The 11,864-nt window shown below is 43.7% G+C and overlaps 1 long non-coding RNA gene across 1 annotated transcript; it reads left to right on the plus strand.

The window, feature by feature from the left end:
* The first annotated feature begins 1,071 nt into the window (after positions 1-1,071).
* Positions 1,072-6,938, plus strand: LOC119386850 (uncharacterized). The gene is made up of 3 exons (XR_005182396.2): positions 1,072-1,224; positions 3,353-3,552; positions 6,815-6,938. It is a non-coding gene; the product is annotated as an uncharacterized LOC119386850 (long non-coding RNA).
* Positions 6,939-11,864: the final 4,926 nt, after the last annotated feature.

Raw genomic sequence — 11,864 nt, forward strand, 5'->3', positions numbered from 1 at the left:
CTTAGCACTTTCCTCTGGTAGGTAAACTATGCTTGGCTTTTGGAGTTTCTCTGTTCGGTCCCTAAAGCTACCGAAACGTTTCGGTCTCTTTAGGGACTTCGCAAAGCTTTTCTGGGAGCACGTGCGGTAGCTTCATGGAAGAAGCGCAAGTACAGTACCATACTGGTGTGATCTCCTTGATGACATTGAGGTTGCAATCTTTGACAGTAGTTCCAAGCAAGGAGCACGAGGTCAGTAAATATGTACTCAGCAGCACTCTTCTGGAAGGATCCTTACGATACAACGAAAAAAGGCATCTATGCTCACTCGTTCGCACTTCATGCAGCCGACTGCATCATGTACGTAAACGTGTGGCCACGCGTCGACGCCTCGGACATTTGCGAATTACTTGTCTTATGTTTGTCGAGCTTTGTCATGCAGCAGCAGTGAAGTCATAAACGGCTTTAGGCCAAAACATTGTGAGAAGCGGCTAGTTACGCAAGCTATGAGAAAAGTTGGGGCTGATAGCGTTGTGGTCATGACATGAGCAAGTTATAAGGACACTCTAACTCCTGGTAAATATTAATTTTATTATTGTTTTATTTCATCTGTACCCAGTTGCAGAAACAGTGAATGCCTCGTTAAAAAGGGACCTTACACATGAAGCCACAATGGTCCTGCATTGTCGCAGCAGAACTGATATGATTTGTGTGTAAGTGGACAAAACAGAGCTAACGAAAGCCAAGCATGATTTGCCTACCTAAAAGGAAGCAATGAGGACATACGTGATGCTTGTCAGGGTTGCCTATGCGCTAAAGCCATCCACTCTGGTACTGTTCTGATAGTTCCTTCGTCTTGTACTCGCTGAGGCGCACCTTCGGCATCTTGAAGACGTTGCAACCATCTTTCTGTGACTGTAACTTTGCCGTACTTCGCATGCAACTACTACAACCCACAACTGCACGCGCTTCCCCGATTGCCAGCTCATCTGGCTGTGACAACAAAACGGGTTGTACCTCATTGCCACCATTGGTGCAAGCTCCCTATAGAATGCTTCTGTGTCTTGCATGTATATCTGTGACTGAAAACATTATGCAAACTATGCTCATCTCACAAATTGGTTGCAGCACTGTGGAGGCTGCAGGGTGGCTTTGCCAGTAGGAAGGGCGGAAATTCCTGAAGATGTGTTCATCCATGTTGCATCAGCTGCTTGGTGTTTTCATGGCATCTCTGCACACGTGTTGGGTGAGTAAAGTAAGGTGGTAGCAGAGCAAGGAAAACGAAAACATGGCAGCACCACTTGAAGCGCGTGCCTTTCACTTTGAATTTATCAATTTGTCATCGTGCACTGTGTGGCCTGTAATATTTAAAGTGGCACTTCTATTTGCTTTATATTTGCATCCTCATGCTTCGACAGCAATGTATTTGTGACTATTTTACATTGTTTCCGCAATGTACTTTCAAGTTCTTGGTGACAAGGCATACCTGCCAAGTCTCCCGGATTACCCGGGAGACTCCTGGATTTTGAACGTTTCTCCCGGTTGTACGGGTCATAGGAAAATCTCCCGGAAATCCAGTTTTGCCCCGCGCGTCCAGTGCTTTGTCTGGCCACATGAGCAAAGTTGTCTGGCCACGTAGTAGAAAGGATTCTTCTTTTTTTAACGATGGGAGAAAGGTTCAACTCAGTTTCATTGCGCATGAAGTAGCTGTGCACTTTGCGCCGCAGTCCAGCACTTAAAATGGTAGCCGTTACCGATGTCTGTCGAGATAGCGCGTTCGCCAGCGCTCGCGACCGTCCCCGTCTCAACGGTGCCCCTTATGGTCCTTTGCCCGACGAAATAACTGGTAAGCAAGCGACGACAGGCCTCGCGCGACGGTGACGGCCGGGTCGTTTCATCTCTGCTTCAACCGCATTCGTCCCTAGCGCTAGCGCACTTTTACTCGCACGTGAAAAAGACGATGCGTAAGCGATGTTATCGGTTTGGACTGTGTACAGATCAGCGGCGACCGCAATATCCCGCTGACATTGTTCATATAATTGCTCTCGCAGTACCCCCCCCGCCCCCGCGGTCGGCATACGAGAAAGGGATACAGGAAGTGGTGCTGAACACACTTGGTTAGCTTTGAATTGAGCAATCTTGAATTTCATTTTCGCACAGCATTACATAAGCTAGACATTACAGGTCTTATAGCAGTACGAAAAACATGCAATGAGCAAGGCTAGAAATACAAAAATTGCACAAGGAGGTTCAACACAAAACTTGGTTCACTTAAAATATTTGGCATGAGCTCTGCGTGTTTTCCAGCATAGGTCCCCATTTCACAATTCAGCTCATGCAGAGCAGATTGTGTTAAGCAGGACACTCATTTTAACATATTAACATGGCTCAAAGCATAAAACAATTAAAGGGACTGACAAACAATTCTTGTGGTACTTGTTCTCTTTAGTTCACTGGAAAGCTAACTAGTCACTGTCTTAATAATGGAATAGTAACACTGAAAGTGCTGTGAAACATTTTCAGAATTTTTGGATCTGTGGCTACTATGAAGTTGTGTACACACAACACAGGCGGCAAACAGTGGGAGGTCAACACGACAGCGGTACGAGTTATGCACTGCAGTTTGGTGCACATGCGTGCATTCCGCATGCGTGTGCCATGGCTCGACATGTCCCACTAGTTGACACGAAGCCAACGCTGCTTATTAGCATCAACTCCTTTGCCTAGTAAGCAGCACAGAATAGGACGGGGATAGGTTAAAATATAATACAGTGTAATTTTGAGCACTAATTATGGTGCACATTAAAGCATCAAACTATGTACAGCAAACAGAACGACTCGATAACACATCATCAGGCAATTTCTGCTAGGATGCATGGCATACTGTTTTTTTTTACCTTTAAACGCAATTTAAATATGTAATCTTACTCAAATTGCGAAAAGCATGCCCTGCAATTCACGATCTTTTTATTTCCGCCAGGATCTAATCACACGTTCTGGCCAGTTGTCGGTCCCTTTAGTGATTAATAATCTTTCCATATTTTTCAGTGTAGGACCACCATCAGTGTCAACGTAAGCCATTTCATTAAAGAAGCCATCCAGAGCATCCAGCTAACGTTGCCTGCCTGTCCAGTTAGGGTTGTGGTTGTGCTGGATGAGCTTTTTTTACATACAGTGCGCAGTGAACTAACACCTTCAAAGTCAAGCGCAGGTTCAAAAAAAAGAACTAAAATAGAGGTTGCAAATGCAGGACCTTAACTTTAAGAAGGGATGCCTCAGTATGCCTTCTGGAAAATGGGAGTGTTTTCTTTTTCTGCAGAATTTCGGATATTATAATTTACAATTCTAAAGACCTTATCTACGACCTTGTGCAGGTTGATCTTAAGCAGAAAACCAGAAGTGGCAGTGGTCTCCAGAAGAGACCAAGGACCCCAAGCTCTCTCTGACACAAGCAGGAAGGGCACTGTGGTGCATTGAAAACTTGCTCCAGTAGTGCATTGCCAGTGCACTATGCTGCTGTTTCATCAAGGAGAAAGGAGGTGACCAGCCCGAGAGGAACTTCATGCTCTACAGTGTGAGTGCCTGGATGGTTTTGTTTTTGTCCTGTCACACGTGCTGAATAGTGGGTGAGATTCAGCCTTGGTGGCTAGAAGGAATAGGGGTGACAAGTGTGGTAATTTCTCTAGCCAGGTAGTGTCGACTTTTGCACCGGTGCTGTTAGTGGCCCCAAGTGGTGCACCTGTTCAGAAGTTTCAACATGGTTGTGGCTGCCGCCACAGACTGCTGTAGCTTTGTCACCTCGGTAAATGTTGAGATGCATCAGGAAAAATTCGCTATATCACTTTCTTCTAGAGCTGCCAAAATTTTGCATTATACTTGAGTTTTGTTCCGGGCGTGAGAGCACAAATGAGCCTAGCATAGATTAAATGCTGAAATTTTACTCACGGGAGGCCCTGCATGTATGCCTGGCCTTGTTATCATTAGCACCTTGGTGGGTCAGCATGTATGGTGAAAAATTGGGTATCCGTTGCTTCATGAATGCTACATAATCCATCAGTCACATCCAGTGAATCAGATGCAGTGGCATACTGGTCAAACGGTCTCGTTGCAGATAAATGATGCGTAAATGGCCATTATTTGCAAAAAAAACATATCAGCACATTCAATGAATAAACCATGTACAGCATGGACCGCTTATAACAAGTTGCCAGAGTCGCAAATATCTGCACTATAAGTGGTACTGCCCTGTAAACAAAACAACATTTGTGAAAAGCTGTACATCTGAAAAACATGACCAACAGGCACCCGCATGATTCCGACTATCTAGGCGTGCAACTTGGGCGTAAAGTTGTCAATGTTGAAAGGTTAACGTCTGCGGACCTGCAGTGTCGACATAGTGAACGCAGAAACAAGAAAACAAAAAGAAAGAGTGCCGTAGCGGAAAGCCGCTGACTGACTCTTCAGACCTCCACATTTATGCGAACTTCGCTGTGGTACAACACTGGCCAGAAACTATACGGGGAAAGGCTATTGAAATTCCGGGGGCGATGTCCAAAAAACAGTGACAACCTTGAACCACCAATCTAGTATTGCACATGCACTCCCTAGTTTTCGGTGAAGATTTTAAGTCGCTCCTGACTGCAACAACTCCAAAACGTTTCATTCACTCGGCACCAAACCGTAACCTTGATTGTCTGCAGACACTAACAACTAGGTAGCTAGTGCTCGTTAGGCCTAGCTTGCGGGAGTTTGCCCCAAACAACACGGATATCGGGACTCCTGTCCTAAACAGTGGGCAGCAGGTGTGAAACGAAGTTCCGGTCCGCGATCAGGAAAGTCACGCCAACTATCCCGAAAGAGTCTTCCAAGCTTGTAAGTCCACCTGCTGGTGGCAAAGGCAAAAGCTCTGTCGTGTCTCAAAACATTATCACTTGCTGGGGAATAGAGGTCGCACGCACAAGATCTCACTCTACGATGAGACTGTTTTCCCGACAGAAAACCGAAGAGCCAAACAGCAGTTACGTGCACTTCATGCAGACACGGGTGGCCCTTCAGAGCGCAGCATACACACAACAAGCAGCCAGAGCAAAGGGAGCAAAGGCTTTTCTGTTGCCTAGGCAATCACTCCCCCTCTTCACACCATGATGCCCCCCTTGTTTTTCTTTTTTTTTTTCTTCCACTGTTTCCTGTTCATTCGCTCTGCATCTCATCCTCCATAACGCTGTGGTTCTTCTCTCCCAGGCTGATCCGAAGCGCACTCGCTTCGAGTCTCTGAGAATTTTGCAGCAGCCGCCTTATAGCCGATGTTTCATGTGGGGGGACTGCACAGTAAGCGGCATGCGTGTATACGTGGTGCTTTATGGGAGGGTATGCTGAATTCAGAAAAACAGCATTATAACCGGTCCTGCACTGTGAACGATTGCGTTATAAATGGTGTGAAGTGTACATAAATATTTTATACACCTTAGACTGGGGCACATGTTTACATTGAAAAGTTGAAGATACTGGCTAAAAGGAAATATAACTAAACATAATTTTTTATTGTAGCCATTTGAAATGTTTCTTCTCATTCCACAGACAGTCCTTACAGCATTCGTGGCCTTTGATCACGGGATTCAGTGTTGTAATTTTTCTTCCTATGCTGGTTAGGGTTAACCAGATGTTGCACTTACTTGCATTACGACTGCAGCACTAATTCTGTCAACCAAATTTTATTATCATTCTTCCCTTGTAATGCGCACTCTGAACTTCCCGTCCTGCGATGGCATTAGGTTGCCAGATGTCCGTTGCTTTGCTTTGCTTCGTGCTTTGTTTTTTTCTGCGTAATTGAGTTTGAAGATTAGTCTCTCATTGTGCTCGAGCGGGGTGCTATTCCATGTCGTTTCTGTAACAATGAAATTAGTACACTGCTGTGTCATAAGCGCCGATTAGGTATTTTCTAGGGGTGTGTTAGAAATTTGTGGATAGGTGGTTAAATATTTCTCTAGTCGATCTTTCTATTGGATATATCATCAGTGTTCATGAACGCAAGTACTTTTTGGTTTTTCAAGTCTCCAACAGTGTGATAATTTTGATTTCTAATTGCCAGAGCTCACATAATAAATTTGATTTTGTGTAGGGGAAATCACCTATGCTACCATACTCTTCCAGCTCAATTGCAATTCACTTTCTATATGTCTTGAGTATGCCAATAAATTACCTTTGTTTATAATGGTGCTATTATGCTTTTGATAGAGAATGCTTCACATTGTGCAGTTGTATTCAATTTTTTTATAACACGAATTGATTAATTCTAAAGCTTGCCGTTCACTTTTGCCTATTTCTGTTTGGTGGGCTGTTTTGGTCTGGCTGGCACAGACCTGCCTACTTGTGTGCTGCTTTTTCAGCTTCATAACTTGCAGCATTTCATGTTACAAAGCTGTTCAAGATGGCATTATTGCAGACAAACTAAAGTTTAAGGGAAGTAAATGCACATGTACACATTACTAAATGCTCATTTAGGGCTTTTACTGGCAATACTTAAAGTTTTTGTTAGTATACAGAAGGCATTTAATTCAAAGTTTTACGTAATGAGATTTCAACAGATTTACTACACATAAATATGTTCAAAATAGTAAGAAGCAGCTAGTTATTTTCCATGCAATAAGCATGCCATTACATTTTTTGCATGCGCTGGAGCTCACTCGTGCACTTTCCTTTTCTATCCACACAAATACATAAAAAAGCAGTATGTGCATTTCTTTTTCAGCATCATTCTGTGTGTTATTTCTTCTGCATGTGAACTAAGCTGCTTACATGTGCGTCTGACATCATGTGTTTATGATTTATGCATGCAGATGCCTACGGAGAACACCTCAAGGCGCATCCAAGCAACGTCCTGGAGGCACAGCGCCACCGGAATCTCAATCGCCATTTGGGGGACCTGCTTAAAGTCCTTAAGAAATGATTCCACTGTGAGGCTCTCAAAACGGCATGAATATTAATTTTATTCATTATAAAGTTTTCATTTTTAAATTCCTGTTGTTGCACATTGTTTTGCACCATCTTTCCATGGGTGAGATACAACTCGTGAAGTGATGGTGCAAGGTGACCTCATTTGAACAGTCAGTTGAGGTATGCATATTGACACAGCTAGAACGTGCTATATAAAACAAGTTTTAGTTCTTGCAGCGGGGCTGGTTTTGAAGAGCATGTAAATTCTTTCTTTATGCGAAGACTAATTTTATTGAATTTTACCAAAAGCTAAATTTTATGCCGTCCTAAGCAGGGAGAGTTTTAGCTGGTGTTTTTTCTATTACATAAAACCCTGCGTTATTTCGTTGCAGTATGACTGCAGCTTATGATGTCCAGCATATTAATTCAGTAGCTTATTAACACATTTGTTTCTTATAAAAGCCTTTGTTTGCTCATCAAGGCTGTGTCTAGATAGCAATCATATTTCACCTTCATGCAACATTAAGACAGAAATATTCACACTATTTCTACACAGTACAGCTTTACAAATAACGTGAATGGCCAACTGCCTCTTATGTTGCTTTCCACGAGGTCTAGGACGTCCATCTGATTTTCGCATAATGCGGCAGATAGCTGCATGATTTCCGCATTATGCGGTTTTCCATAAGCTGCTGTTGTCCGCATATTTCCGCATGATATGGCACTTTCCATAAGCTGGGGATGTCCGCATCTTTCCGCACGATATGGCACTTTCCATAAGCTGGGGATGTCCGCATCTTTCCGCACGATACGGCTTGCCGTAAGATGCGGATTCCGCATCATGCGGCTTTCCATATTCCAATAATTCCGTATGTGCGGATCCGCATATACGGATCGTTTCAGTAGGGATATGAATCTGATTTTAATTTACTTGACTTCATTTCGCTCAACAGCTCATAAGAGCTAATTCGTGTGTGCAAACTCGCGTCTGATCATCAGGATTAGGTACGCGTTACTCCGAGATAAATGTACAAAATCTTTAAAAGTACTAGGCAATCTAAGATTGTGAGTTTGGATCCAGCCGATGAAAAGAGTGATTTTCCATCCACTTTAACTCATTTGAGTTCACGATGTAATTACTTAGCTACAGTTAACGGTAATTAATGCCCGTATGCTTTCTTTGGTCTAATTCTCTGTTGGATTCATTTGGTGGTGTCAACGCAAGAATTCGCCGCCGAGGTCATACAGTGATTAATGTGGTCGAAGCTGACCCGAAAGTCGCGAGTTCAATTTCGGACGCGGCGGCCGCATTTCAATGGAGGAGGGATGCTGGAGGCTCGTTTACTTAATAATAGTCACACCTTAAAGCTCCCTGGATGTTCGAAATGCCTGGCGCTCTCTAACACGGCATGCGTCACAGTCATATCGTGTTGATGAACTTAAATTCATCTGCACGACGTAGCGTCAGTTGTATGGCCTTTATCAGCATGATAGACTTTTTCCTTAACAGACATCGGAACATGTGCAATATATTTCTTACATTCTCTACAAATGCTCCCGGAGTCCTTACTGCAGTTCGTTATTATTAATATCCGCTCCTTAGCTTTGTTCGTACCCGTACGGCACTGGCCGTCTTCAACGAAGCGCTAATCAATGTAATTGAGGGAGGGATGCGTGTCCGAGAGGCCTCGGCATCTCCCATTGTGCGGCCAACCGGGGTGTTAAACAAAGCGGGCTCATTACCAGAGAAGCGCGCCAGCTTCTTCAAGTGCCAGAACTTAGGCAGGTATAAATGTCAGGCCCTTATTTGTTATTATAAGGATGGTACATAGCACGTGTTTTATAGTGTTATTTTTCTCGTAGTCTCAAATTCCACCGAGAAAACGATGTGCTGTGGTTCTGTACGCAATATACGCCTTCTCGTTCTCCTGCGCCTCTTGCGCTAATTAACAATTTTCAGCAAGCACAGTTGGGAAAATAAGCATTCTTAATTTGATGGCACGTAATACATGGAGACATTCCTATAGCTATATAGTCATAGCGACTAAATTTTAGTTAAGCCTGCTGGATATCATTGGTCGTCAAGGTGATCATTAGAGCAATATGAAAGCCGTGAATTAACGGTACTTCATATAACATTTACAGTGGACGATGTTATCGTAAAGATATTTTAAAACGTCATATGTGTAGAACTCTGTGTAATGTGTGCTATAACTCCATAACTGATTATACAGCATAATTTCAGGTGGACGCACAATAAAGAGTTGAGATGCACAAATCACACTTTTGAACACTTAGACCTCATAGATCTGAAAGTATGGTGTGAAACATATGTGCATCTAACGGAAGCTTCAAGGTGACGATAATGATTGAATTTGGCTCGTGAATGCGCCAGGAATTGTATCTTTCTCTAGATTCAATAACTGGAAGACAGCCAAGCTGCAAATTTCAACTCATTTCTTTAATTAGCGTGATGGTCAACCATAATTTTCCTACCCATCTCCGTGACACTGCTCACCTCACTAGAATAAGGCTCAGAGTCATATATCCACAAGCACGCCTCCCGTCCAATTACAGCAGCTTGAACCCAAACTTCCGTTTCAGACACGCGCTTATTAAACCATATTTATTTATCAGGCTACCCTATGCCGACATTTAAAAGAAAGCTATTCTTCCAGCGTAGCGCCTATGCTGGTACTTGAACCAAGCATTTTGTGCGGCAGTGACTTTGTTTTAATGTCGCACGTTTTGTTACATCACGAATAATTGCCGTAGACAGTTAGTTATCGTGCAGAGTCACCAGGTATAGCAACTTTCCGCGATTCAATATTACATTTTCTGTAACTAGGAACGAAAAACGACCCAAAAAGGCTTTCATGAGTCCGAATACGTTAAAACTATTTTATGGGCGGGTTTCGGTGCCGCCATGCTGGGCTGTTAACCTTGCCGTGTTTTATCTTGAACAACTTAGCGAACAGTGTTACGTTGGGCGTAGACACATGAAAGCTGTTCGGTTGGTGCATTCGGCGTTTCCTGACTTTCTCAGTTCGCATCAGGGTATACAAAAATAAGAAAACATTCGTTTACCAGCTCATGATGGCCGCGCCCATATGCCTTACGTAACATAGTCTATAAAGACAAGGTAAACTCACCGACGACGTGAAGACGCACCGCATAGTTTCTTCAGGCGCCATCCCGAAACACTGCTGTGCGCGTGTACAATCCGGCGTCCTCGCAGCGTACACTCTTCACCTTGAGACTGGCCGGGTGGCGCATAATGGAAAAGAGGGCCCGCCCCACCCAGCCATGTCCCGCTGAACGGTGCACCTGCAAGCACACATCCCCGAAAAACAGTGTTCGCGCAGGTGTAGCGATAGGCAATTTTCCAAATTGGCCTGACAGGCCTTCCTAGTCACCCACATGTCTACAGATAAGTGGTAGAGATGAGAATTTCAGCTAATTTTTTGTTTACGGAATAAACTTTCCAAAATGCTTTGGAACAACAGCGCGTCCTAAGTACAAACCAACAATGCTGGCATGTGTTTGTTTTCTCACATTTGGTTTGTCGTGTGCGTTTTAGTGTCTAAACAAAACTTCTCGCGGTCGCGAACGAAGGGCATCAGAGAGTCTGCGCTCTGTTGTAATTACCAAAATTATATTAAGGATCTTTACGGCTGTTTTCGCAGTAATTCTGCAGAATTGATGGTTGATATACTTTCACAAAACTACAGTGGTGTTATTGAGTAATTTTGTCGCCCGGGAGCTGCTTTCGAATTACATCTACACTGTAAACCACTTTACACCCGTATGGGTGTAACTTGGTGTCTATAACTCACACCCCTACACCCCAAAAAATAGCTGTGCCAAGCAGGATTACACCTACACAAAGGGTGTAATTTCAAACTTTCACCCAATGGGTGTGGTTGGGTGTGAAAGCATATTACACCCAAATGAAAAAAAGGGTGTACGGTGTAAAAGCACATTACACCCAAACGAGAAAAAGGGCGTTAGGGTGTTTATGCACAATTACACCCCAAAACCCAGGCAAAAATTTCCATAATTCGAGTGGTTCCCCCCATCCCAGTTGGCTCCCATTGAAACGCTAGAAAGCTTACCCTTTAGCTAGTCCTTTCAAGGGCGCATGACCTATTATAGTGGCTCCTGCCCAGAAGGAAAATGCTGGCAGCAGCACTGATTTTATGGTGCATATGAAGCACGGCATATATGGCCCTTACATATACAGTGCAATCGTGACTGAATACAAAGTCATTACCTAAAATGTGTTGACACATATTGCAAGATGTTCACACAGTTATCCAATAGTACAAAATAAAGTCAAGCTTTAATAAACACAGAGCTCGTACATCCGAGACAAATTCTACGGTATTCAATGACCTTTCTCGAGTGTGCGGAGCGGCATCGCGTATGCCGCCAAACAAGGAGCACAAATGACATGGAGCACAAATGACCAAGGCGTTTGTGTCAAAATATAAAGCAAGGGCGTTATTTCCACTTCATAATGAGGACTTCAATTTAACATGCTTCATTGTAACACAGCCGTATAGTGCAGCATGGGTCTTAGAACAAGCTACACCCGTGCGAGTGGGGTGTAATAGATGAAACCGCCCTCGAAAAGGTAGCAGTTACAGGGAGAAGCACAAATGAACCTTCTTCCCTGTCAGCCCCTTTGGGGCACCACAGACACCTGGACCCTTTGGGCGCACCCCAGAGTGAATTTTCCCGCTGTAGTTGCCCTTCCCAAGAAGGGAAATATTGGTGCCACTTCTTATACCTGCACTTATGCCGTTGATAAAATAAGGTGCCGTCGTCTTAAATGGGCTGCATAACATCAGTGTATGTGTTTGAAATCAACTGGAACACACAAGGTACGGTCTGGTCATTCTCCTGTTAAGGAGATATTTCAGAAGTGTGCAATTCCTTGATGAGAAAGTG

The sequence above is a fragment of the Rhipicephalus sanguineus genome, chromosome 3 (assembly GCF_013339695.2).
Source record: "Rhipicephalus sanguineus isolate Rsan-2018 chromosome 3, BIME_Rsan_1.4, whole genome shotgun sequence".
Classification (NCBI taxonomy): domain Eukaryota; kingdom Metazoa; phylum Arthropoda; class Arachnida; order Ixodida; family Ixodidae; genus Rhipicephalus; species Rhipicephalus sanguineus.